Source organism: Protopterus annectens, chromosome 9.part0 (genome assembly GCF_019279795.1).
Source record: "Protopterus annectens isolate FY-2018-M chromosome 9.part0, PAN1.0, whole genome shotgun sequence".
In the NCBI taxonomy this organism is placed as follows: domain Eukaryota; kingdom Metazoa; phylum Chordata; order Ceratodontiformes; family Protopteridae; genus Protopterus; species Protopterus annectens.
Genome location: NC_056743.1, coordinates 1,957,828,431 through 1,957,856,140, shown reverse-complemented (window position 1 = coordinate 1,957,856,140; position 27,710 = coordinate 1,957,828,431). Strand labels below are relative to the sequence as shown.

The following is a 27,710-nucleotide window of genomic DNA, read 5'->3' as shown; positions in this document are numbered from 1 at the left end:
ACTCTACCGCATGAAGATTAATCGGCAAAGTGAAGTTACAGAAAAACGCAACTTCTCATGCCATTTTCTGAGTTGCACATCTTTGCTTGGCATGTGTGTGGCAGTTACTGGATAGGATTAAGGTAGCATGCTGTCAATAATCTGCATCTTGTAGTCTAGGGTTCTATTCCCTCAGATTCTGTTTGGCTACTGTGTGATTAAGGAACTCATTTAACCAGCCAGTGTTCTGAATTAATTAGGAAATTAGGATAGGCTCCTCAATGGTCTCCTTAAAAACACCCTTCTTAGCTGCCTATGACCTGTATACACAGTGTTTCTAACGCAAGTTTGTTTTCAGACTGAAAAAGCAGACACCTCCCCCCAAAAAAAATAGCCGACTTTTGCAAAAAAAAAAGTATTTGGCTTTTTTGCATAAGGGCAACTTTGGAGGTGTCTCTAAGAAGCAAAGGGTTTGGAGGAGGCTGTACCTGTACCCCTGCACTTCAGATCTTATGATCACCTTTCTATAAAGCACTGCAAACTATCTGTAGTTTATTAGCCAGCCCATGACTTCTTTTGTTCAATATGCATTTAACTGCATTTACTAATCAATTCATATTTATTTTACAGCATTTTGTGCCAGCAAGCATTGCATTATAAAGTAAAAGTAAATCTGAGGACTGATTTTCAGTTTCTCAAGCTGATTTTTGGCAGATGAATTTGAACTGTAATGAACATGGCACATCATTCCAAAAGCCGTTGGTCCAAAGTTGGACACAATCCTCCTCACCAGAGCTGTTGGGTTCTCCTTTGTTCCAAAATCTATAAGAAAATAAAGGAATTGTTAACTATTGACATAGGATTCTGGTATGTGAAATTATATGAACAACTGAAAACCCTGCAACACAGCAAAACAAAACAACAATAACAACAAAATCTATCAGGCAGAGGTGCCCTTTTTCACAGGTATTTCTGGTTAAATAACTTGGTCAGTTACACAGTCTGCAAGCAAAGACTGAGGAATGCAAACTCAAGGCTACAGAATGAAGTTTATTAGTGCACACAAATTACACCAAGAAATAAACGTACTCCAGATGGCATTGTTTTTATTTTACTTGTTAACCAGGTACGTGGACATGTCCATTTTGGACACTTTTAGACTATAAGGCAAAAAAAAAATGCTAAATTATACAGGAACCAGAATACACTATCACTAAGTTAATATATTGTGCAACAAATGAAAAACAGTGTTACTAGCTCCACTGCTAAAGTTAGAACAGCAGTACAGAAAAGGTTGTAGAAGTACTAAAGCAAAGTGTCCTAGGTTAGAGTTACTTAAGATGGTGGTCCAATGTTAACAGTTATATAGCATCAAATTCAAGCCATCCTTGTTGGTGAAGGCCCTTTTGCACCCTTGTGGGAGGAGAGTGCTGTCTGGGTCCCATCTAATCAGAGGTGATTAGAAAAGAGCTGAGAGAGAGCATCCTTATTGGCTAGTTTGAGTTAAAAAGGTTATTTCTTGTTTTATTTAAGCCCCTCATTTGCACTTGCATGCAGCGCACCATCGTGCACTGTTGAGTAGCGGTAATCACCATTGGTGGTTATAGATGCAAATATTTTGCTTGTTAAATTTTCCCTGAACACTTTGCTTGTGGTCCTCCAGACATTTTTCATGGCCCTGTTCTACTGTGAGGTGGAACACTAAGCCTAGCCTCAGGGGTATAAACAGACCTCTCTCCCACTAGCCATTCCTAAGTGCGACCTCTTTCCTGACCATATAAACTTACCTAACACTATGGACAATTTTCCACAGTTTCTCCAGCCAGCTTGGTGACATGGGCACCCTGAGACAGTGTAACAAGTGCCTCATGCTCACCGACAACCCTCAACTCCTAGTCCACACAAACTCAACATGCAAGAGATGCAGATATTTTAAAAACCTTGATTCCATGCTCTGTAACATACCAGTTAGTACATATGACAATGAGCAGCATGCACACCTCACCTCCTACTCCACCCAAACCCACATCACACATACCTACATATGCAGAGATCCTCATCAGAAACATACCTACACACCAGAAACCTCCTAAACACAAACACAAGCACGGTACACAGAATACTTGCTCTGCAGAACACAATACACATAATAGCACCTGCACCAGTGTCTCACCTCTCAAGCCCTTAAGGCAAAACACAAAACCAAACATATCAGTCATAGGTGATTCCATCGTGAGACACAGATGTCACTCTCACCAGGCTGTTTAAGGAAAAGGTCATGGTTAGCTGTCTGCCAGGTACTAAGATCCGCCATATCACATGTGCTCTCAAGTCTCTCAACAACAGGTACTGTTATGACTCCATCATATTCCGTGTTGGTGTGAATGACTTCAGATGTACCTCTCTGGACTATATGAAGATAGACATGACTAAGCTCTTGGATTATGTGTCTCAGGCAGGTATATCCCTAGCCTTAAGCAGCATTTTACCTTCACCTAGGATGATGCTGTTGGTAGGACACCTGTTCAACTCATTGCCAGCTACAGGATCCCCTCCATGAATCAGGACACCCACTGTGCCTACTTCTATCTACTTGATTCTGTCAAGATACATCCGAACACCATGGCTTTAACTACCCATCCATTGACTGGGTGAATTACTTGCTCAAACTCACTTGCCTAAAGATTCCTCGACTTTGTTAACTCCAGTGCCCTGTGCCAGCTGGGTGACACCCCTTACAAGGGGTGCCAACATCCTGGATCTGGTGCTTACCAATATGGGGGACCGCTGTACCACCTCCACTGTGAGGTCTTCCTTGGTGAGATCTGACCACAAATCAGTCTCCTTCAAAGTAACTATCACACCTGACCCCCCTCCCCTGCAGCAATTAAACTAAAAAAACTTCTCCAAAGCAGATTATAACCTTTTACAGGAAGGTATAAATAGCTTCACTGCACCCCCCACATCAGATGGAATTGGCATCTATGCCAAGTTCTACACCAATGCTTTATACAAACACCTGTATAACTGCATTGATTTAGCCATACCTTATAGGACCAAAACAAGCTCCTCAAAGATGAGAAAACCTGCCTGGTGGACAACTACCATTAACAGACTTTACAATAAGAGGAAGAAATTGCTGTCTAAGAGTAAGAGGGAGTGAACCCTGAACTGTAAAGTCTCCTTCCTCAGCTTAAACAAGCAAATAAGACTTCTTGTGAAGTCCTCCAAAGCAAACTATGAATCCAGATTAGCTTCCTTAACTAAGGACAGCCATAAGACATTTTTTAGTTACATTCGTAACCTAAAAGGAAAGGCTCAGATTTGTGCAGAACTGGTAGTTAATGATACCTCATATACTGAACCCGTGGACATAGTTTTCACAGAACCTGTCAGCCAACAGGTTAGCTATCTCCCCTGTCCCTGCCACATGTACCCCATGACATCCCTACCATCTGTCCCGTACCTTGTATATCTAAAGAGCAGGTTGTAAATGCCCTCTCTAAGGCCAAAATAACAGCATCTATGACACTTGATAATATCCCAGGCTGCGTCCTACATGGGCTCCTACAAGAATTAGCAACATCATTGGGTACTCTTTTTAATCACAGTCTAAGGACCAGCTTCATCCCAGTTGAATGGAAAAATACCACCATTGTTCTCTTGCACAAGGATGGTGTTTCCACTGACCCCGGGAACTATAGACCTATTAGCATGACTAGCCTTATCTGGAAGGCCATGGAGCAAATCATTATGGACCTTATCAACAAAGATATAGGTAATCAAACACTTGACCCTACTTGGTTTGGATTTGTCAAAGGGAGACCATGTCTTTTAAACCTGGTGGAATTCTTTGAGACAGTCACCAAGGCCCTGGATGCATGGAAATCTGTGCATACAGCCTACATAGACTTAGCTAAGGCTTTTGATACTATTCCCACACTCAGGCATCATTGACAAATTCACCCAGCTAGCTATCAACCTTATATAATTAGATGGGTCACCAAATGGCTCACTGATAGAACACATATAGTCAAAATAGGGGAATCCACCTCCAACAGCGACCTGTAACCTGTGGTGTTCCACAGGGATCAGTCCTGGGGCCTCTACTGTTTGGAATACATTTCTTCAAAGTACAAGCAAAAACTAAAGGTCTGTGGCTGACAAAGTTTGCTGATGACTGGGAGCAATCATAGAATCTCCAAATAATGTCAACATCCTACAGAAAGGTCTTACACAAACAAATGATTGGTGCCAAAGTCATGGCCTTAAACTCAATGCAAAAATGTATCATCATCCCTTTTGGTAAGAGCGATGTTCCTGCTAACTACCACATCAATAGCAACACTCTAAGTATGCACTCAGTGGTGAGAGAACTGGGCACACAGGTTGAAAGCAATCTTACCTATGTCTCCAAAGTGGTAAGAAGGACATTCTGTATTGCTCATCTCATAAGTAAGGGTATTGCCTTCAGAAAAAAAGGAAGTTATAACTTCTCTGTACTCTTCTCTCATCAGGCCAATAATTGAGTAAAATGCCCCATTTGGTGTGTACCTTTCCAAGCTCCTGCAGCAACAAAAAAAAAGCACAAACGTTCCTCACAATGAAAATTCAAGGTCTTTGGCATCTGTCCTATGTGGATCATCTAAAACCACTGTCACTTTATTTTGTTTCATACAGACTACTCAGAGGTGATTTCTGCCTTTCATATAAGGCAATTTCTGACCCTGCGTTATTGGAAATGCTGCATATCCACAAGTCAGATGGTACATGGCTTACTCACTCAAAAGACATTAACCCAGTATATGACATTAATAGAACTTGCTGGAGGGACAGACTTGTCTCCCAGGGGTTACCACACCTTTGGAACAGACTCCTATTTGATGTCAAACAGAGCACCTCATTGTCTCTTTTCAAGCGCAATCTGGACGATTGGATGGGTAACCGTAAAATCACCCTGGGGTTTCCAACTGTGACCCTCTTGGACTTGGACATTAGGTGTTGATCATGGAAATAAGGGTAGAACTTGTCTAGGCTTGTAAGGGCCCTAGGGCCATTAGCCTAGTAACTTCCTTTGATCCTAGGATTCTATATGCAGAGTAACTAATCTAAGATATCAAAAGTTGGAATTACTTTAAACTCCACCTATGGATAAGCAGAAGTGAGGCTATATTGGTATAACTGAAATGATTTAAATGATGTACAGAGCCTGGATTAAAAATCAACATGTACAAGAAGACAGAAACTGGCCTACACAGACCTAACTGAAAGCAGTATGATAATATATAAGAGTTTAGAAAGACTGCTGTTAAGCAACTGTTTTTTGATAATAGCACAAGAGCCCAAAAACTTTTGGCACAACGACTCGAGCAACAGAAAGTAGAAAGGGCTGTGGCCAAGCTTAGGGAGCCTGTAAACAGGAAGGTAACAAGAGATCCTGTAGTGGTAGTAGAAATATTTCAGAAATTCTATGAAAGGCTGTATAAAGCAGAGAAATATGGAAATCAAGAAAAGGTACAAATATAAATGTTTATGGAAGAATTAAATATGCTAAGGACTCAGAAATTCAAGGATATAATTGGTATGGTAGTCCAGAAAAGCTGACTCTATTTGCAGATGATATTATTTTATACCTGACAAAACCAGAAAGAGATATTACAGTGTTGTGTAACATTTTGAGACAGTTTCAATTCTTTTCGGGATACAAAATTAATGAAGATAAAACAAAGGCAATAGTAGTAAATTATGTACCACATATAAATTGGTTCAGCAATATCCATATTTATGGGGGCATGATAAAATGAAGTATTTAGGATTTGATTGAGGATATATGTATGTGTCCCAAATATGCAACAGAATATAAAAGATTTAGGACTTTTGCTTGGAAATGTTTACATTAATATTTTTAAGAATTTTTCCTCAGGTAGACAGCAAATGTTGGAGATGTGACAGGGAACAAAAGGCAATGGGAATATATTTTCTGGGAGTGTGGTGAGTTGGTGGACTGTCAGAGATGTTTGGTGGGCAGATTGGTGTGATGACAGAGATGAGTTTTCTGTGCTATGATACAGAATTGGAATTGTCTAGACATGATAAGGCCTTGCTGTGTCTAATTATGGTGGCTGCCAAAAAGCAATTACTAGAAAATGGAAATCAAACTAAACCAACTACACTAGAAGTAGTGATTATAGTAAAAGAGATAAAACAACTGGGATTGAGATCTTTGGAAAAGGGTAGGAACCAACGACATAGGAAAAAATGGGAATTGTGGGAACAATACATGCAGGGAAGGAATGAGGTTTAAAAGAAGGTAGAACTTAAATAAGCTATGTAATGTTTGACTGAAAATGATTGGGTAGATTATAAGTGAGGTTAGAGGATAGAGGTTCCTTGTATATTCCTTCTAGGAATTTCTGTTTTAAAGCCAACATTTATGCGAATTGTGCAACGCAAGGAATAGTATATCTGGGTTATTGCACAAAGTGTTTTAGTTTTTATGTTGGCAAAACAGAAAGGTCCTTGAGAAAGACAATTTATGAGCACTTGTATGAAGTCTCTAGAAAAAAAGAAACGAATGCCTTTTATAAGCATTCAATTTCATGTCCTGAGATGTGTATAAAGTTTATTGTGTTGGAACAGGTGCAAATGGATGGTAGAGGGGGAGACTGGGAAACCCGTTTAGAATACAAGGAACTCTTGTGGCAGCTTAAACTAGACGCTGCCACAAGTCCCGGTTTAAATGATAATATAAATATAAAAAGTGTTCTTAAACTAAGAATGGCCAGACTGTGATTCCATAAGTAATTTGATGTCATTGTACATAGAATTTGTTTAATTATTTAATTAATACATTATTTGTAAAATAGATCAATATAATACAATTTGAATTAATATATTCATGAATTTTTACAGTAATACATTGATTTTAATAAATCTTTTTAGGTATTAGTTTTGTATTGAACAGTTTAGAAAATGTTTATCAAATATACTGAGAATTTTTATAATATTTTTATAACATTTTTATAATATTTATATATTTATTTATTTATATTATAAAAATTGTATATGTATGTTTGTTATATGTCTACATATATATTTTTGTATAATTCTACATATTTTTGTAGGACATGAAATGAATTAATTTTATTGTATTACATAAGAAATCAGATTTAATGAATTTTAATATTTAAATAAGGTTAACATGATTTTCTATATTTTATACACACCAGTATTAATGGATTATATAGTAATAGTACGATGATGTAAATGAAATGTAGTCAGGCTAGGAAATGAAAGTACAGGTTTAAAGTTTAATTACTTCTGTTGTCACATGGTGGTTAATGAGCTTTATATATACAGCTCTTTTTTAGTGCACATTTTATCGTGATAAAGCTTGGCAATGGGACCAAGCGAAAGCGCTTGATTTCAATTGTTTTGTCTTCTTCTGACTGAATGAATTATTACGCTGAATAGCGAAGTTTTTAACGCAATTTTAAGACGAGTAATAAAGTCTTTTTTATTACAACGTTCCTCCAACGGACTGGTTCTTCGAGCAGTGGAAGGGTTGCTTTGGTGTTTATTGTCTTACAGATTATAAGTGATGTATAATGTTTGCAACTGGGAGTGTGTCAGTATGGTTTGTGATGTAAAATTCTTGCAATTAGGATTGTATCGATGTGGTTTGTTTTCATTTATATAAATGTATGATTACTTATGTTGTGAGTGATGGCTTAATAAATATGTTCCTTGTTTAAAAAAGGTCAGGAATTGAATAATTTATTTAATGTTGCTTAGGTTATATGATATATAGCAATGTATGTGAAATATAATGTTTGTAAACCTGAACTTTGTTAATACAGTTTGATTACTTTTATATAAATGTAAATTTGCCTGTGTCACAAGTGATAATTCAGTAAAGGTGCTTTAAAAAGAATAATAATAGCATACAGCTACAGGTTGTGTTACCGGACACTATCGTACCTTAATTAAAAGAAAAAGTGCAGTGGGGATGGGTGACAGAGGGAGAGTGAGTGGGGAGAGCCATGTTGGACACAAGATGGCATCACTGAGGAAAAGGTACACAGGAGCAGAGAGGCAGCGTTGCCCGTTGCTTGGATTTAATAAACAGAAACGTAATGATATTCAATAAATGAAGTGGAGTTTGAGGAAGTCTGTTATTAATTATTATTTGGATGAAAATGTGTTGGAAGGATCCTCATCTGCCTTTCCCCTTTAGCATGTCCATAAGGCTGCTGTATCTTTGGGGGAAGTTATCCCAGACAGCAGGGGTCAAGATCAGAAAATCCCTTTAACCTAGCTTTAGATATGGACCTGCATAGGTTAAGTACTCCATCTGACCTGGGCCACTGTTACTAGACTTGCTCCCAGATAAGCTGTAGTTACAAGGGTGATGTTGGGAGCAGCAGTCGTTTAGAAAAAGAATCAGTCACCCTGTCCAGCACTTTCATCAAATGTGACAGGAGGTTTGATATCTCTGTGCCCACAGCTGTAAATGTTCTCAGAGTTCTTGTACACTAACAGTAGAATACTTATTCTCCAGTTATCTGGACTATACTTTAAGTTTAGAAGGAGAGGCCAGTCTAGACTTCTGTCTGGCAAATGACTTGATAGTAGCCAACACATGGTTCAGAAAGAGAGACAGTCACAAGATCACATGCAAGAGTGGCCAATGTGCAACTCAGGTAGTGTTTCTCCTAGTAAGGAAAGGGCACTGGGATAGAATCAATGATTGCAAAGTCATTCCCAGTGAAACAGTCAGCCCACAGCATAAACCTCTGGTTGCCACTATCAGCTTCAAGCAGTGGTCAGAGAAGGCTCTAAGGTCAATAGAGACCAGGCTGAAGATCTGGAAGTTGACTGGAGAGAAAGTGTAACAGTTCAAAGAATTACTCAGGGCTCTAGCCCCCCAAGACGAGGAGGAAATAGGTAGAGTTGAAGAAGAATGGCAGCACCTCAAAACAGCAGGTGTGTGCACTACAGAACTAAAATGTGGCAGAGCCAGGTATGTAAATAAGGTACATATGGAAAGTTGGTGGTGAAATGCAGAAGTCCAGGAAGTCATGAAAAGAAAGAAGGAGTGCAGGAAAAAGGGGAGATAAAAAAGACCAACCAGGCTAGGAAGCCATACTAGTTGGCTAACAAAGAAACAAGAAAGGAGTTGCAATAGTAAAGAACAGGACATCGAAGGTAGAGTAGGTGGCACAAAGAAATTATTTCAGGATGCAAGGCAAAGACAGAAAGATAAAGAAGATAGTTAGACACCCTTCATAAGGGATGCCAGCAACAACCTGCTCACCAGTCCACAGGACATCAAAGGCAGATTGAAGGAGTACTTCAAAAAGGTTCTGAATGAAGAAAACCCCACAAAAGCTGTACTGCCCCAGAAACAGCCTACAATGAGAGAAGAAGAGGATTCCACCCTAGAAGAAGTAATAGCACTAAGGAAAATTAAGTTAGAGAATGCAGCAGGCTCAGATGAGGTCACAGCAGATATGATAAAGATGATGGGTGAGATAGGGGAGAAATGACTCCTGAGGTTACTCATAACAGTGTGGAGAGAAAGGCATATCGCATATGACTGGAGAATAAGCATACTCATGCCAGTGCATAAGAAAAAATGGGACATCCACAACTGTACAGAGGCATCAAACTCTTGTCACATTGCATGAATGTGCTGGAGAGGGTGACTGATAAATGAATACGCAAAGTAGTAGAATGTAAAATGGGAGATGTGCAGTTCGGATTCAGATCAGGATATAGCATAACTAACCTGATGTCTGCAGTGAGACAAATAGCTGAGAAGAAGCTAGGGATGACGAAAGAGTCCAACTGGGCATTTCTAGACCTGGGGAAAGCATATGACAAGGTCCCAAGAAAGCTGATTTGGGCAGTACTGTGGTAGTTTGAAGTCCAAAAAACATTGGTAGAATTAGTGCAGGCTATGTACAAGGACCCAGCTGCGGTGGTGGTGCTGCGGTAGAGTTGTAGCCTCACAGTAAGACATTGTCCTGTTCGATTCTCAGCTAGAGCACCTTCTGTGTGGAGACATGCGTGAATGGGCGTACCTTCGTTGAAGGTTGTGCATCAGGGCCAGCAACTCGGCATGTAAAAATCTACTGCCAATCATTAGGGGACCGGAGTTCCACTGTGGTGACCCCTAATTGGGAAAAGCCAAAAGACACAGCAACAACCATGTACAAGGACCCAATGACTCAAGTATGAACAGTGTTTGGTCTCACAGAGGGGTTCCCAGTGGAAGTGAGTGTGCACAATGGTTCAGCTCTGAGCCCACTATTGCGCATACTGGTGATGGACTACATTACCAAGCAGGTTGGAGGGGACAGGTAAACAAAGTTGCTGTATGTAGATGAAGTGGCATTACCGATAGACTCTGAGCAAGACCTTCAGCAAAGGTTAGGGGAATGTAATGGAAAAGTGAAGGCACATGGGATGAAACTAAGCAAATATAAGACATTGGTAATGGCAGCAAACTGGGGAAATCAGAAGAAGCTGAGAATTTAGATAGAAGGGAAGATAGTGGAACAGATTAATAGCTTCAAGTATCTTGGAGGGGTGGTTGAGGAGAAGGGAAGTCTGAATGAAGAGGTCAAAGCTAGAATCAGAGGAGCTGCAGCCAACTGGTACAGAGTGTCAGGTTTCATCTATAACAGAAGAATGCCAAAGAAGCTGAAACGTAAGGTGTACAAGACAGTGGTAAGACCAGTACTACTGTATGGTACAGAAACCAGGGCAGTAAAGGCAGAGCAGACGAAGAAGCTAGAGGTGACGGAAATGAAGTGCCTGAGAAGGGTGGCAGGATGCACACTATGGGGCAAATGAAGAAATGAGGACATAAGAGCAGAAGCCAAAATAGCTCCAATTGCAGAAAAAATCAAAGAGAACAGATTATGGTGGTTTAGACACATGTAAAAAAGCCGAAGATAATCTGGTGAAAAAGATTTGGGACAGACAGAAAGAAAGTAAGAGGAAACAAGGACATTCGGCAAAGAGGTGGTTGGATTGTGTGAGAGAAGATCTGCGACAGTCAGGCATGAGTGTTGAAGAAGCCAGGAGTGCGGCATTGAATTGAGAGAGAGAGAGAGTTGGCGACAGTTAACATGATACCCCGACCCCATGTAGAAAATGGGAAAAAGGGGGCTGATGATGATGATGATGATGATCTGGATTATGAGTGACTTCAAAAGCTATTTCTCCCCTAAGAAATGCAGTGTCATGATTGCATCTGCTGTAGTAAGTGCGCAGTTCAGTGAAATGGGCTATGTGTCCACGTAGAGAAATTTTGGAAAATAAATGAAATTGTATCTGTCTAGATATCCATGTTGATGTAATTTTTTTTCATCTATTCAGATATTTGTTTTTGTGACAAAGGGAGATACTGCCAGCACAGCTATCTGGAAATTTGTAAATAATTATATGTCATTTGTGAATATCTACATGATTTATGTAAGATACTTGTGTTACAACTGTATTGGAACTGTATGCCATGTGTATATCAAGCTGGTCTGTACAGACCTGTATGTTAAAAAGGTATTTTATAAAGTGCTTGTACGTAAAATGTAATGACAGTGTGCCCTACTGGAAAAGAAAAGCAATGTACATGCACTATTCTAACTGTTTAAATGTATATATTTTAACATTGGGAACTGGAATACAGGAAGTTAGCTTCAGAAAAATAACTGAAATAAAATTACTTTATGGCTACGTCATAAAGATGTTATCTTTCAGTTTCAATGCAGCAAGGAGTGTCTGTTGAGAATTTTTCTGCATTGTCTTTAAGGTGAAATAATTACTAGTTCAGAAATGTGAAGTAACCCAGTTGTTTATGATTTCCAGCATCACAACAAAGAGCTGAGGTCTGTGTATTTTCACAGGTAGATGCTAAATGCTACCAGATGCCATCAGTGGTTGTTTTGGGCCTGGGAACTAGGAGTCAGATGACAAGAAATGGTGTCATTCTGAAAGTTATCCCAGCAGTAATATTTGAGATATTAATTTGAGAAATCTCTTAGTGAGATACAGCATTCTGTATTCTGTCACAGACCTGACAAGAAGACCCATTCACCACATATCTTGCTCTTAAGTAAGTTAACTAGGGTACATTCTCTTAGATACAGTCAGGAATATAGCACAGCTTAGACTAGACATTTTTCTTTATTTATTTGAGACTGTACTGCAATGTTGTTTTAAATATTTCCTGTAATTTTGAACTCTGATGTCACTGTGAATACATACTAAGTATTTTCTTGTTCCTTTATTATTTATTATTAAATATATTTAAACCTTTCATTGTGGCTGATCTTTGTAGAAATATTTATATTCTGAGAGTACCTGCATATTTATTTGGTGACACTGTGTAGGCCACTCCTAACAGCCTTGCTCTTGGTCAAATTATCATTTGTATTAATAGTGACATTACACAGTAAGATTAGACACCCTTTGCTACGGGGCTTAAAGTAGCTGATAAGGAGTTAGCTGCTAGCAGTGATAACTACCTTATAGTCTGGGCAAAAAGGGGCATAGCTAGTAAATCTGTGCCAGCCTTTCCCAGGTGTGTGTGTGTGTGTGTGTGTGTGTGTGTGTGTGTGTGTGTGTGTGTGTGTGTGTGTGTGTGTGTGTGTATGTGTGTGTGTGCATAAATCAAACATCAGCGTGTGTGTATGTCAGCCACTTGAGCAGAGACACGAAGCACTGGCTGGACAGAGAGGGTGCCTGAGATCTTGACTTGACCACTCAGCTGAGATCTCAACTGTATAGCTGTGCCAGGGGGGAATCTTATTGGGGATCTGGAGAAAGAGGGAGAAACCAGCCCTGGACTGACTGTGGTCTCTGTGTGCTCTTAAGGGAAATTACACTTGATGCAGAGAGCTGCATCTGGAAATACTTTGTGTGTACCTTGTTATCCTCCCAGTGTACATCTCCCACTGTTGCCAGTGGTGAGGATTGAGGGTCCTCAATTACTGGTCCAGTGGTGGGTCATCACAGTTCTCATAAATGGCAAGCTATTGTACAAGCCATACCTGGCTGCTGCACTCTTCTCTGGTGGCGCAAAACTCTATGAGTTGAAGAGCGCAATAAAAAAAAAGTCTGAGCAAAGATCTGTCTTGTGTTCCTGACTTCAAGAAGAAGCCAGCAAGCTGAGTCCCTTTCTGTGTTTTTTACTTTAAACTGTAATAAGTCACTTGCTACAAGTACAGGTGCCTTTCTACAGTTTAAATCCAAAACAGAGCACTGAAGGGCTTTAGCTGTGACTGCTTATATACTACGAGCATTCATTTCTGAACATCAGTACTGTACTACCCCCAGATCATCCATCTCCTGATCACGACATCAGACAGCTTGCACCTGTGGTAGATGCCCACTTTGCTTCATCTTAGCTATTCTTTCATTTTTGTAATTGTAAAACTTGATACTTTTCTTGAGTTGAATTTAAAATAGACCCTATTAGGTCAGTGTTCTACCTCAGTTAGCATATATAAATAAATGCATACCTTTGTGTGTGCAAGTGAGTGTGTGTGTGTGTGTGTGTGTGTGTGTGTGTGTGTGTGTGTGTGTGTCTGTGTGTGTGTGTGTGTGTGTGTGTGTGTGCAGGTGAACTATTTTTTTTTCTATAAACACAATTTATCAAAAATCAACTTATCTGAACTCTAAACTTAAGTTATCTAAACCAGCAAAAAAATATATATATATATTTCTAAAAAAAAAAAATATATATATATATATATATATATATATATATATATATATATATATATGTATACAAAAAAAAAGAACACTTTTTTTTTTAAGTGTAAGATCTGCTTTATTACAGTGTGATGGACTGAGGGAGCTGGAGCTGTACCTCTATTTTTGTTTTACCATTCTTCACATGTAGTGCGACCATGGAATTGTTATATATAAGGTAAGAGGGCATGAGTGCAGAGGTACAAGGGGGCATGCCCCTGCAAAGAATATTGTTCTTTTTTTTTTTTTATTTACTTTTGCTGGCTTTGATAAGATGAGTTTAGATAAGTTTATTTCCATAAGGTGAGTTTAGATAGTGTACCCATGTATGCATATATAATTAAGTAAACAAACATCAACCAAGTAAACTCTGAAAACTAATATAAAACTAAAACAACAAAAATTAACGATCCTAGTGTCAGTAGTAACTTTATTTAAATAAGATGACTCATAAGAGCATGAAACAAATTAGCCCCTCCTCCTGTGATCACAGCTCTCAATATTTTATTTCCATAATTAGACACATGTTAAAATATTATCAGGGAATAGCCCCAAATTAGGTTTAATTTTAAATAATGGTACTGTTAACTTAGATCTTCTCAAAAAATGCTCAGTTTTAGAAGGGTTGGTAATTTTTTTTTGAGCCACAATTGAAGACATCCCTAAAAATTACAGAGAGCTGAGAAGTATGCTGCACTAATTGGTGTTACACAGCTTGCTGGTAACACTAACAAAACAAGTCAGGAGGGCAGAAGAGCTGTTTAATGGCTATATTTCACTAAGGTAAACTTACGTATTTTTTCCGTTGTAAGTTGTACCATCAACCCAATGCCAGTTTCCTTCTTGGTCAAGATCACTAAGTCCAAGCCAGAATTTTTCTCCACTGGCTTTTCTTTTTATGAATTCCTACAATAATATAAAAATCATTACTACAGGCAGGCATTTATATGAATCTCACAACAGAGCATGGATGAAAATACACACAAAGATTCACAAGGTCATTATAACTGAAAATATTTGCAGAAAAATATGTTTCAAAATATTAATCAGCAGTTTTCTTCCCACAATTTGTTTTATTCTACATTTATATAACAGAGATGAAAACGTCATATCATTCTCTTTAAGAATTACTCACCACTTTAGTCTAAAAAAGCCAATATAAAAGTTTTTTTTGTTACAGTTGCTAAAAATGTATTGCCAAAAAAGGGGCCTAGTTCAGACGATTGAAGTTTTAAAATATCAAAGTTCATATGCTCGAGACCATATAAGTTACATTTTAAAACATCAAACCATTTTGATTGAGATTGTGGTACAGGGTATCGGGAAATATGTCCTTTTTCCTCACTGTAGTGCAATCTTGGAGTTGGTATGTATAATTAGCAGTGGGTGTGGGGGTGCAGGGAGGCTTGCCCGCCTGCAAAAACATCGATTGCCTTATTTCTGGGTTTTTGACTTTTTAAAATACCAATCATATGGTCTTGACCATATGAATTTCAACATTTAAAAAATTCAATCTTCTGAACTAGATCCATCAGGAAAAGTTGTTATGGGATGAAAAAAAAAACTAGTTTCTTGGGAGGGGGTTGTTTTTCCAGCTTACTGCTGCAGACATATGAAAGACTATAGAGCGTTATTATTACTATAGCAACCTTATGTGAGAGAGCGGAGACAGGCCTACAGCTAATCCTATTACCAAATCATGGAAGATGTGACTTTACATGAGAGAGGGGAGACAGGCCTACAGCTAATCCTATTACCAAATCATGGAAGATATGACTTTACATGAGAGAGGGGAGACAGATCTACAACTAATCCTATTACCAAATCATGGAAGATGTGACTTTACATGAGAGAGGGGAGACATACCCACTTCCACTTCAAAAAAATCATGCAAAAAATAGCATGGAAGTTCAAAATGATAAAGTGACTAAAAAGAGAAGTACCATTGAGTATTGGCAAGTTATTGGAGTACATAACATAAGGCAACTTTGGCAAATTTGATTTAATTTCAAAGTGATATGTATCAAACATAATCAAATAAACAAATATATACATACATAAATAATAATAAATAAAACACTCAAAAGTATGCTGTAATGGGTAAAATAAAACAATAACAACAACACGCGCTTGTCAAATTTGGATTTGCTACCACTGCTTGCATGGTAACAGTTTGCAACATGCCTGCTTGCTGCCACTTGCTTTAAAAGACAAGTGTACTAACTCCTGCTACCATATCCTACATAATTACCTAGCCCCACGACCATCAGACCCTACAGAATGGCATAGCTTTTCCAGAGCCCTAAATCTAACCATAAAACTACCACTTGATCCCTAAACCAAACTTGGGTACTCGCTTTCAAACTCTAACTGAAAGATTATTTCCCACTCCCTAACTCTAAATTCCCCTGAGTGCTCTCAAAGCCTAAAACTCCACTCTCACCCCTAAAGCTAAACTCCCTGCTTACTCTCTAAACCTAAAATCCATGATCACTCACTAATCCTAAAACACCTACTCTCTGTTCCCTAAACCTAAATACCTCTCCTAATGACTACTTGAAATACTAAGCCATGCTCTCATCCCCTCAAACTTCCTCCTTAATACTACTGCATTCTCCCCTCACACTTCCTCACTACTGCTACTGCACTCTGCCCTCCAACTTCCTCCTCACTACTGCTGCTGCACTCTGCCCTCCAACTTCCTCCTCACTACTGCTGCTGCACTCTCCCCTCCCACTTCCTCCTCACTACTGCTGCTGCACTCTCCTCTCCCTCTTCCTCCTCACTACTGCTGCGGCTCTCTCCACTCCCACATCCTCCTCACTACTGCTGCAGCTCTCTCCCCTGGGAGTTCCTCCTCACTACACCTGTTGCACTCTTCCCTCCCACTTCCTCCTCACTACTCCTTTTACACTCTCCCCTCCCACTTCCTTCTCACTACTGCTGCTGCACTCTCCCCTCCCACTTGCTCCTCATTACTACTGCTGCACTGCCCCCACACTTCCTCCTCACTACTCCTGCACTCACCCCTCCCACTTCCTCCTTACTATTACTGCTGCTCTCCCCTCCCACTTCCTCCTCACTATTGCTGCTGCTCTCCCCTCCCACTTCCTCCTCACTACTGCTGCTGCTCTCCCCTCCCACTTCCTCCTCACTATTGCTGCTGCTCTCCCCTCCCACTTCCTCCTCACTACTGCTGCTGCTCTCCCCTCCCACTTCCTCCTCACTATTGCTGCTGCTCTCCCCTCCCACTTCCTCCTCACTACTGCTGCTGCTCTCCCCTCCCACTTCCTCCTCACTACTGCTGCTGCACTCTTCCCTCTGACTTGCTCCTCACTACTGCTGCACTCACCCCTCCCACTTCCTCCTCACTACTACTGCTGCTGCTGATACATGGTCAGCAGAATGAGTTGCGATGAAATTATGAAGAAATGAAAATAAAGGCACTCATTATGTACTTTGTTAATAATACAGGTATTGTGATGAGTAGGAAGAGTCATTTCCCAGGAAGATCTTTGTCAGACTTTGAACTCAGATGCTACCTGACTATAATGCTGTGAAAAAAATAAACATTACCCAGGTTCAGAGAAAGAAAATGCACAGCAAGGAATGAATGCCTGATCAGTATGCTTGTACTTGTCAGGGAATGTGACTTGATTCATGCACATGTTTAGATTTCAGACTGTCCTTAATAAAGTAATAGGCTCATAGTTTCAAAGGTGAATACTAGGCTAACAACCACTGGGGCCTTTATAACCTTAACCAAGCATCCAAAATATATCCTGTAAGTTTATGCACCTTAGAGTTTATTTTAAGGGGCATATGTAAGCTAGGTCAAGATTTACATACTGCCTCTGTCCGTTAGACACACAGGTGCTAGACTCGGGATATATTTCCAATTTCCCATTCACTGGTCTAAGTTTCTGTTGAATAGGGTTGGAGAAGAGGTCTGCTTCACATGGATGGGAAGCCGGTTCCAGAGATGTGGAATATACTTGTCCCTTCAACATGCCCTGTTTATGTCACAAGCAGCATTTAAATCTCTATATTAAGTAATTCTGGTTCTGTTCATTGTGCAGATAAGCAGAAGGTCCATCAGAGTGAGATCTAAAGATGCTTTGTATGCATCTCAACAGCCTGGAGGAAACAAAGTATAGATATAGGGCATTGAGGCACTATGCACAGGACATGCTATGTTGTACTCTCTATTCTTTTCTTGAGGAACCCATCTGGATGTTTCAGTTGTTGCATGTGCCTGGTCAGGAACATACCAAAGGCATGCTGTACTCAATAATGGGCCTGACAAGGGCTGAGTACAGTGGAACAGTGACGTCCTTGGACCTGGATGCCACGCCCTTGCTTATATGTTGAACAGCGTAGAATGATTGCCTTACTACCTTAGATACGTGTTGGTCAAAAATCAGATTATTATCTACATATGTATCCAAATCCCTTACTGTTGGTTTTGTTCTTAGGGTTGTGCTATCAATGATGTAATTTCTTAAGGTGACTGACTTCCCAAAGGGTGCTATTATGCATTACTTGACATTGAGTTCTAAGATGTAGCTTTGGCACAAGTCATTTGTCTGTGTGAGTGCTTCTTGTAGGATGCTAGTGTCTTGGGGGGAATTTGATGACTGCTCCTAGTTTACAATCATCTGTAAACTTGGTCAGCCAGAGGCCCTTAACATTGGCCTTGACTTCCAAGAAGTAGATGCCAAAAAGGAGTTGACTCTGAGGGACTCCGGACATGACTGGACATTTTGTGAATGTGGAAGTGATCTCCCCCCTCCTAACTTCCTGTGAGCGAGCCAACTATCCAGCACATAACATAGGGTTTTATGCCTATATGGACTTTTTGTGGAAGTGATTTCCCTCATCCTAACTTCCTGAGAGCCAGCCAACTATCCAGCACATAACATAGGGGTTTATGCCTATATCTGTGAGTTTGTTTTCAATGCCCAACTGGGGTATTGCATCAAATGCCTTAGTCAGGGCAAGGTCGGCAGTAGGCACCATTTTACATACATCTGTTGCCTTGGTAATCCTCTCAAAGAAGTTCACCAAGATAAGAAGATATGATCTGCTCTTGATAAAACCAAACTAGGTTGGATCCAGTGTTTGAAGGTTTTCTATGTCCTTTTTAACCATTTCCATAAGTCTTTCCATGATTTTGCATATGAGACTAGTGAGACCTATGGGTCTTTACTTCCCGGGGTCTCTTAATGCCTCATTTCTGTGTAGGAAAATGACCACTACAGTTCTCTATTTGTGTGGTACAAAGCCTGTCTGGAAGCTGTGATTAAACATTGACTCCAGGGGTCCTAATAGGTCATGTTGCAGGCTATTTAGGAGGCATCCTGGGAAATTATCGGGGCCCATCAATGTGGCGTTCTTGGCTTTAGAAATCACATCCAGAACGTGCTCCATAGTAATAGTAATAGCTGGGAAGTTATGTTTGATGATATATACTGGGGTTGGCTGGGGGAGGGGAAGGTAAAACTGGAGCTGAATTTGTTGGTCAGCAGATTTGCTATATCTTCTGGCTATGTGTAGGTAGCTGCATTTAAATTCAGTTTTCACACTGTTGTGTGCTGCCTTTGAAGTTTTGGACATAGCTAAAGAAAGCCTTGTGGTTGTTCTTTGCCTCTGAGGTTGCCTTTACCATACATTTGGTGTTAGTGGACCTAATTTGCCCTCTTGGTAGCTTATTTAGATTAATAGGTTCATAGGTTGGTACTAGGCTGTCAGCCCTAGGGCCTATACAAGCCTAGCCATAACAATTCCTTTGATATTTCTTCCCACAATATTTACTTCCCTGGATCCTGTCTAGCAGGGTGACTGACATGATCCCTGGGGTGAATTTCCTATATCCCATCCAATCATCAAGGTTCCTTTTGAAGAGGGCCAAGGAGGCACTCTGCTTGACATGTATGGGTAGTCTATTCCTGAGTATGGGGAGTCTCTGGGTCAGGAACCTATCCCTCCAGCATGTTTTGTTCATTGTGATGACAAGGTTTAGCTCCCTGGAGAGTGTGGCCCTGAGGGATTGGGATTTCTTTAAGTGGAGCATGTCCAACAGCTCAGGGTCTGACATGGCCTTGTATGTTAAGCAGAGATTGCCTCTGAGTAGACGATATGCCATAGAGTATAGCTGGAGGTTTTTAGACGGTCAGCATATGGCATCTGCTTTAGGCCTGCGATTCTTTTAGTGAGGTATTTCTGTGGCCTTTCCAGCTGTTGCAGATGTCTTGTGAGGTACATACCAAATGGGGCGTTATACTCTATAATGGGTCTAATGAGGGATGAATACAGTGGGACAATGACCTCCTTTTTTCTGGATGAAAAGCCCTTAGTGATGAGGTGTGCCACATAGAATGTTTTCCTGACTGTTGTGGCAATCGAGTGACATAGGGATTTATCCCCAGCTTAGTAAGTTTATACGATACAGCAGTTACATCATCTGTTAAAGTATTTAACGCAGTGTAGCGAATGGTAGCATTCTATAATTACAGTCATAGTTAGTACCTAATACTTGACAAGTGAAATCATATGTATAGCCAAAGAGAGAATATTCTGAGCAATATAACAGTGGAACAGGCAGTACTTGTAGGATACATTAAGTTCTGGAAAGTAAACATTTAATAATCAAGGCAGTAGACATCATCATCAGTGAAGAGATCTTAAAAGGCTGAGCCTGAGTGAAATACTTGTAGCTAATTAAATCATTATTTGAACATCCTTTTTATTGAGGAAGTCAAAATTCCAGACAAGCATACTAAGCTATGATTTTATTACATTTTCCTTTGGTTGTATAAAACAAGCATGTTTTCGGACATTGTACCACTGTTCATTGAGGTACCTGCTCCTAGACATAATGTTTATAATAATATTAATACAATGCAGAACAACTGTGACAAATTTTTTGTGTGGCATCAAGCCTTTCACCCCCATGTTCATATCTTGCATCACACTGACAAAGCATCACACATGCTGTGAATGTGCATACATAGCATGTGATCCCATCATACACTTGAGGCATAGTTTGCTGCTATGTATACCATATAGGTCATATAGGCACTCTAACATATGTGCACACATGGCATGATAATGAGGTGCAGCTAAGCTTGATTACCATTTCAGGATTTATGAATTATATTTTGCACATGTTATCGTAGTACAGTTATAATATGTGGTTTATGCATGTGTATACTTTGCAGTGTTGCTTCACATATCAAACAGACATCTAACATGACAGTCCTATGTATGTGTATCAAAACCCCAATATGTGGAAATGCATAGCAACATCTACTGACTCAGCCTATATGTGACATGATGTACATGCAATGTGACTCTTAACACATTGCACATGTAAGCATAGCTTACCATGTGTGATTGCAGCAGATATACTACCTATGAGGGAACAGTCAAACAGTGAAGGCCATTATATATTGCCTCTCTAACATTGTGTGCTTGTGACACACACATAAATCATTCAGCCAAGTTTCAGCCTCCACAGCACAGTATAGTTTCAAGAATGATTGGCTGCATGCCATGCATTGTGTCCACCCATATCTGCACAATGAATTAGGTGTAGTCTTAACACATTTAATGATTGTGCCATGCAGCTACATCTTATATGACACACAGGATATGTGTGAACTGTTGTGAGATGCACTGAATAGAATACTTTATCTGCATGCTTGGTTATGTCTTGTGACCTGATATACTGGTAACTAGCTGACAATCTAATGTATAGTATCACATGTACATACTGTGCCTTGCATGGGTTTTTCTTTAGCTTCATGTCATGTCCTGATTATAGTGCATGACTGATGTAACATTGCAAGTTAGTGGTATATAATGTGTATTATGTACTAATGTATGAGGCTTTGTTAGCCAGGGGCATGCATCTTAACAAAGTTTAAGGCACTGCCCCACATGTGCTGAATGTTTCTCACTAAACATATGTGATATCATGTGACGACTCTTACAGTGCATTTTTGGTATTATGTGATATGTGTGTCTCAAGCATGTTACTCTCCACGCTTGTATCTAATTAATTTACTGTGTCTTTTGGCACTTAAGTTGCAGAAGTCATGTATGTCACTCATTGTGCTGTGAGATATGCAACAGATGCAGGCTTTGTTTCTTTCCTGGGTATCAGCACAACCAAACTTGTATAGTCATGTGCTATGCATGTGGTGTTTATCTTTACCTATATTGCAACGCATCCATATGTCAATACTGTCTTGTAGTTGGCATGTGTGCAGCCATGGTTCATTACATTTTTATAACATTGGGCATACCTTGTTGACTGTTGTTTTGCATATTTATTACAATAGCATTATGTGTACCAGTGTTCTTGGTGCATGTCGTACCAGTGCCATGTGTGTCTGTCATTAGACAACCTATTCACATTAGCATAGCCTGACCGTTGTCAAAGCATACCTTGGTACACAGCTGTGTTCATATATGCCCGGTATTGTTTACTTTACAGGTGGACTTATACTACATCAATGCCACTTTCCACACACATGGCACGGTGGTGCAGATTATGAGTAATACTGTTATTTTCTACTGACATCTGTCATGTGCCAATGATTCCACTAGAATGTGAAGCAGCATTACTCTAGCCCATGCTATCTCTCAAATGTATTTAATTAATTTTGTTAACTGGCTAAGTAGACTGCTCATCGTACCTTATCATCAACTATTCAGCACTCAGTTAACACACTGCTGGCATGGGTCTAGGATTCAAGGTTGATAATCAATGAAAATTAAACTAAGCTTAATATCTTTAATGCGAAAGGCAGAAGAGCTACTTCTACTCCCTTCTGCATAATCAATACTACTACTGACACCGTGAATAATTACAAATAACTAGGTGTAATCATAGATAATAGACTTACTTTTCCCAGTCATATCAACCACAATGTGCAAGACATTCAGAGAAGGCTTGGTACCTTAAACTGAATATCTACATATTGCAAAAGTAGCCAAATTTGCAGCTCAACTACTATATAGTCACAACCATGACAATAATAAATCAGCTTGGGTGGATGACTTTCAGTAGTAAACTAAATTCTTCCAATAACAGTTACCTACACCATTCTATGCCACTGTAAATGCTCATTACTCTCTTCTCTCTTAACTCAGAAAACAGAGGGCATCTTTAGATTGTCCAGCAAAAACCTCCTTTACACTGAAAGAAAAATTCCTGTGAAACTAGTGACCTAGACCCAGCTGCTGCATAGCCTACTTTATGAATCTGTACATCAACTACATGATCTAGCTAACTTCACTTCTTTTAGAATATACATATAGATTGCATTATAACGCAGTACCATTGCTTGTGTGGTCTCACCTAGTTATTCCTATGCTCATAAACCTCCCTTACATGACCACTATTTTTAACTATGGTGTAAGTTGCTTTACTAATCGTTCTTCCTCGTAACTTGCTCTTCTTCCTTCTCTCACTCTTTTACGTCTACTTATTTCACAACTAAGCCCTTTTTTCACAGTGCTCTGACTTATCCGCTTCATTTAGTAATTTCCTCATTTATTTCACAGTGCTCTGACTTATCCGCTTCATTTAGTAATTTCCTCATTTATTTCACAATGCTTTGACTTATCCGCTTCATTTAGTAATTTCCTCGTTTATTTCAATGCTCTGACTTATCCGCTTCATTTAGTAATTTCCTTGTTTATTTCACAGTGCTCTGACTTATCCGCTTCATTTAGTAATTTCCTCATTTATTTCACAATGCTTTGACTTATCCACTTCATTTAGTAATTTCCTTGTTTATTTCACAGTGCTCACTTATCCGCTTCATTTAGTAATTTCCTCATTTATTTCACAATGCTCTGACTTATCTGCTTCATTTAGTAATTTCCTCATTTATTTCACTATGCTTTGACTTATCCGCTTCATTTAGTAATTTCCTTGTTTATTTCACAGTGCTCTGACTTATCCGCTTCATTTAGTAATTTCCTCATTTATTTCACAATGCTCTGACTTATCCACTTCATTTAGTAATTTCCTCATTTATTTCATAGTGCTCTGACTTATCCACTTCATTTAGTAATTTCCTCATTTATTTCACAATGCTCTGACTTATCTGCTTCATTTAGTAATTTCCTCGTTTATTTCACAATGCTCTGACTTATCCGCTTCATTTAGTAATTTCCTTATTTATTTCACAATGCTCTGACTTATCTGCTTCATTTAGTAATTTCCTTGTTTATTTCACAGTGCTCTGACTTATCCGCTTCATTTAGTAATTTCCTCATTTATTTCACAGTGCTCTGACTTATTTGCTTCATTTAGTAATTTCCTCGTTTATTTCATAGTGCTCTGACTTATCTACTTCATTTAGTAATTTCCTAATTTATTTCACAGTGCTCTGACTTCACTTCATTTAGTAATTTTCTCATTTATTCTCCTCCTCATATACCATGTTTTCTTCTTGCAAATACATCTACATGTTATTTTAATCGCTTGTCACTGCTTTTTAGTTTTCTTTATGAAAATCTATAGTATGACTGATGTTTAACTGGACTGCATCTTGTAATTGTCACAGTTTTTATTTTTCTCTCCTGGTTGTCATTTGAAAATAAATAAATAAATAAATGGTTGTTGCATTAAACATTTATATGGCAATTGGCCACTTGGCCATATGTATCACTTATGTTTGACATGGGCTTGTACTGACCATTCTGTCTTTTCCTTTATGGACGATGTGAACAGATGGCAGTCGCAACAGAAAATACCCATCATGCTTCAAGCTATTTAGTGTAGTAAGGTGGAGTCTAGTGTAGTTATAATGTCTGCGACAAGATGTTGTCACTCTCAAGAGAGAAGTCTGGTATTGACTGACCAGGAATCAGATCTAGCTAATTAGTGGCAGTAACTGAAAACAGTTTTCTTATTTAAGGTAGTTAACTACATTTATATCCAGCTACAAGAGCTCTGAGTTTACAACTACTGATGGGCTGCGTTGGCCTTTGGATTTCCTACATTTAAGATTTTGATGGCGACTTCTTAGCTTCCCACTTTTAATGCAAATTGGACTTTGGAAGCTCCTCCCAGTGCTAATTCCACCGGGCACTGATAGTTCAGACTGAGAAGACACTCCCATTAGACTCTTAAAAACTTGAGTTAGCCACTGTTAGCCTTTGTTGCATATCTTCCCATTCAATTAGTGCACACTGCAATATTTAGAGTGTTAACCAGAATTGTATATTGTTCTTTTCTACAATGTCCTTGTTTTAACCAAAAGCCAACTGTTTGCATGTTTAACTTGGTCTGGGACATAAGTTATGTAGTATTACTCACAATAGTGAGCAAATTCTGAATTGTTACAGGATCTGAGCCTCATTTATTACATTTCTACTCCATTTTTACTGTTTACTGTTTGCATTTTACTTGGTCTGGGGATCTTAATTTTATAGCATCTCTTGCAACAGTGACAGAATTGTGGAGTGACCTTAAGCCTCATTTATTACATTTCTATTGCATTTTTACTGTTTGTATTTTACTTAGTCGGGGACCTTAATCTTGCAGTATTGCTCACAATAGTGAGAACATTGTGAGAGAATTGCAAATTGATGCAGGATCTGAGCTCTCTCTCTCTTTATATATATATATATATATATATATATATATATATATATATATATATATATATATATACACACACACACATACACACACACACACACACACACACACACACACACGAACACAAACACATATACATTTATACTGCATTTTTGCTGTTTACTGATTGCATTCCTGTTTAACTCGTTTCCTATAACTTCTCCTGAACTGTACAGCAGTTATTTGCAGTGCTCTGTATAGATGTTGGCACCTACAGTTGTAATTTTCCATATAAAATTTTCTCTGATATTTTCTCTTTTCTCAAGTATTTAGCTGAGTGTAAAGCAGCTAGTTTGCCTACTGAGAAGCATTACACCAAGAGTGTTGTTTTAGATTAATTCTAGGCCTCTCCTCCCAACCCAACAACTCATAATGTAGTTAGTTAAAAACTCCTCTTGTACCACCCTTTGTAGATCCCAAAAAAGAGGATCTGAAGCCATGAATGTACACTTTCCTACTGTCTCTGTAGCCAGACTGGTGGAAATGGGCATCCTGAGACAATATATCCATTGCCTCATGTTTACTTACAACCACCTTATTCTTAAGCAGACTGACACAGTGGGTCTATATTATATCATCGAATGCTTAAAAATGCGAACAATAAATAATCGAACCCATGTAAGAGAAAGCTTATAATCTCGAAAGCTCAGAAAATCGCTGTTCCAAAAAAAAAAAAGAAAAAAAATTGAAATAATACATAAAGTGGGGGGCTGTGCCCCCCTCACCCCCTATTTAAATATACCAACTCTGAGATCACACTACAGTGCCGAAAACAGCAAAGTAACGGAAATGGCCAAGCAAAGAATTCGCTTAAAAGCAGCTTCGCTATTTTACGTTTTTGTTGTTTTAAGTTCGACCAAGACCGATTCGATATAATGCATCTTCGGTCATCTAATAGGAACCCGACATAGTATTTGAGAGATGTAATTACATGACATCTTTGGAGGCAAAGCTCTAACATATAGACACTGATATCTCCAAACAGGTTGACAGTAATACACACACTACATCTACTATGGACCAGAAATATAAACTCATATATGCTGATGCAATTAAATGCATCGATCCGAACTTGAAAGGCCTCCCAGATGCTGTCCTCAGAAACCTACCAAACACTCTACAAAGACAAAACTCCCCAGGACACATGCAACCATATCACACAATGTCTCAACCTCTACGCCCTTAAGACAAACTACCACACAATTGGAACACATTAAATTTCTCATTGGAGACTCTATTGAGAGCCACACTCTGATGCCCCCCTCACCAGGATGAGCAAGGAGACATTCACAGTTGGTTACCTATAAGGGGCAAGGATCCACTAGATCACAAACGTACTCATAACATCGAACCGCAGGTACCAATATGACTCTGTCATAGTCCACATGGGCATTAATGATCTGATATGTACCTCCCTGGACTATATGAACAGACGTGATAGAGCCTTCAGATGATGTGTCACAGACAGGTATGAGCCTAGTACTGAGCAGCATTCTACCTTCTTTAAGGATGATGCCACAATATAAACAGAAGATGATTGATTTTAACACTCAGCTTAGTTACTGGTGTCACTCTATGGGTGTCCAATATTTGTAGGCTCGGGAAGACATGATCAACAGACCACATTGCTTTGCTAAGGATGGTCTGCACATATCCTGACTACGATGTTGAATATTGGCCAAAACATTATTCATCCCTGTAGTGTCTTTTTTAGGCAATGCCAACCCAATAAACCTTCTGACATAATAAATTCTACTCAAGATAAACTAAAGTTGTTGACTGGCACATGGTCGAAAGGCAGTTTCCAAGGTAGGCAGAAAGTCACCCCAAAATTGATTGAGTTACACTACAGTGAACGAGTAGTGTAGGACGATCATTTTGGTTCGACATTGTGCAGGGAGGTCGCGCTTCAGTGAGGAGAAGGGAATTAGCCCATTTCCTCACTGTAGTGTGATCTCGGAGGTGGGGGTTGCAAAGCCCCCCACATGGAGGGGTGCAAGGGGTTATAGCCCCCCTGCAAAATACTAGAAGTAACATACCATTGACTGTAGAGTTCAACAGTACGTTAATGTGCATAGCAGGAAGTGAGTGACGTCACCTCCTGCTATGTCGAATACATCGAACCATGGTGATCGATGTATTCAGTTTCGGTTTGGGTTTGCTTTTGAAATTTTGTATTCAGCATTTCGAGTCGTCCTTTGTTATTGGTCGACCGAAGCTTATTCGAACTTTCAATAGTAAACCGTCCCCACCTATGACTCAGGATAACCATACCACGTGCCTGAATGTACTGGAGTCACTCACCATT

The 27,710-nt window shown here is 39.3% G+C and overlaps 1 long non-coding RNA gene across 1 annotated transcript in view; it reads right to left on the bottom strand.

The window, feature by feature from the left end:
* Nucleotides 1–579: 579 nt before the first annotated feature.
* LOC122810998 overlaps nucleotides 580–27,710 on the bottom strand; it is a 40,269-nt gene continuing 13,138 nt past the window's right edge. The window contains exons 2-3 of the long non-coding RNA XR_006366186.1: nucleotides 14,534–14,646; nucleotides 580–801 (exon numbers count right to left, since the gene is read on the bottom strand). This is a non-coding gene — a long non-coding RNA (uncharacterized LOC122810998). The remainder of the gene's footprint in view (nucleotides 802–14,533; nucleotides 14,647–27,710) is intronic.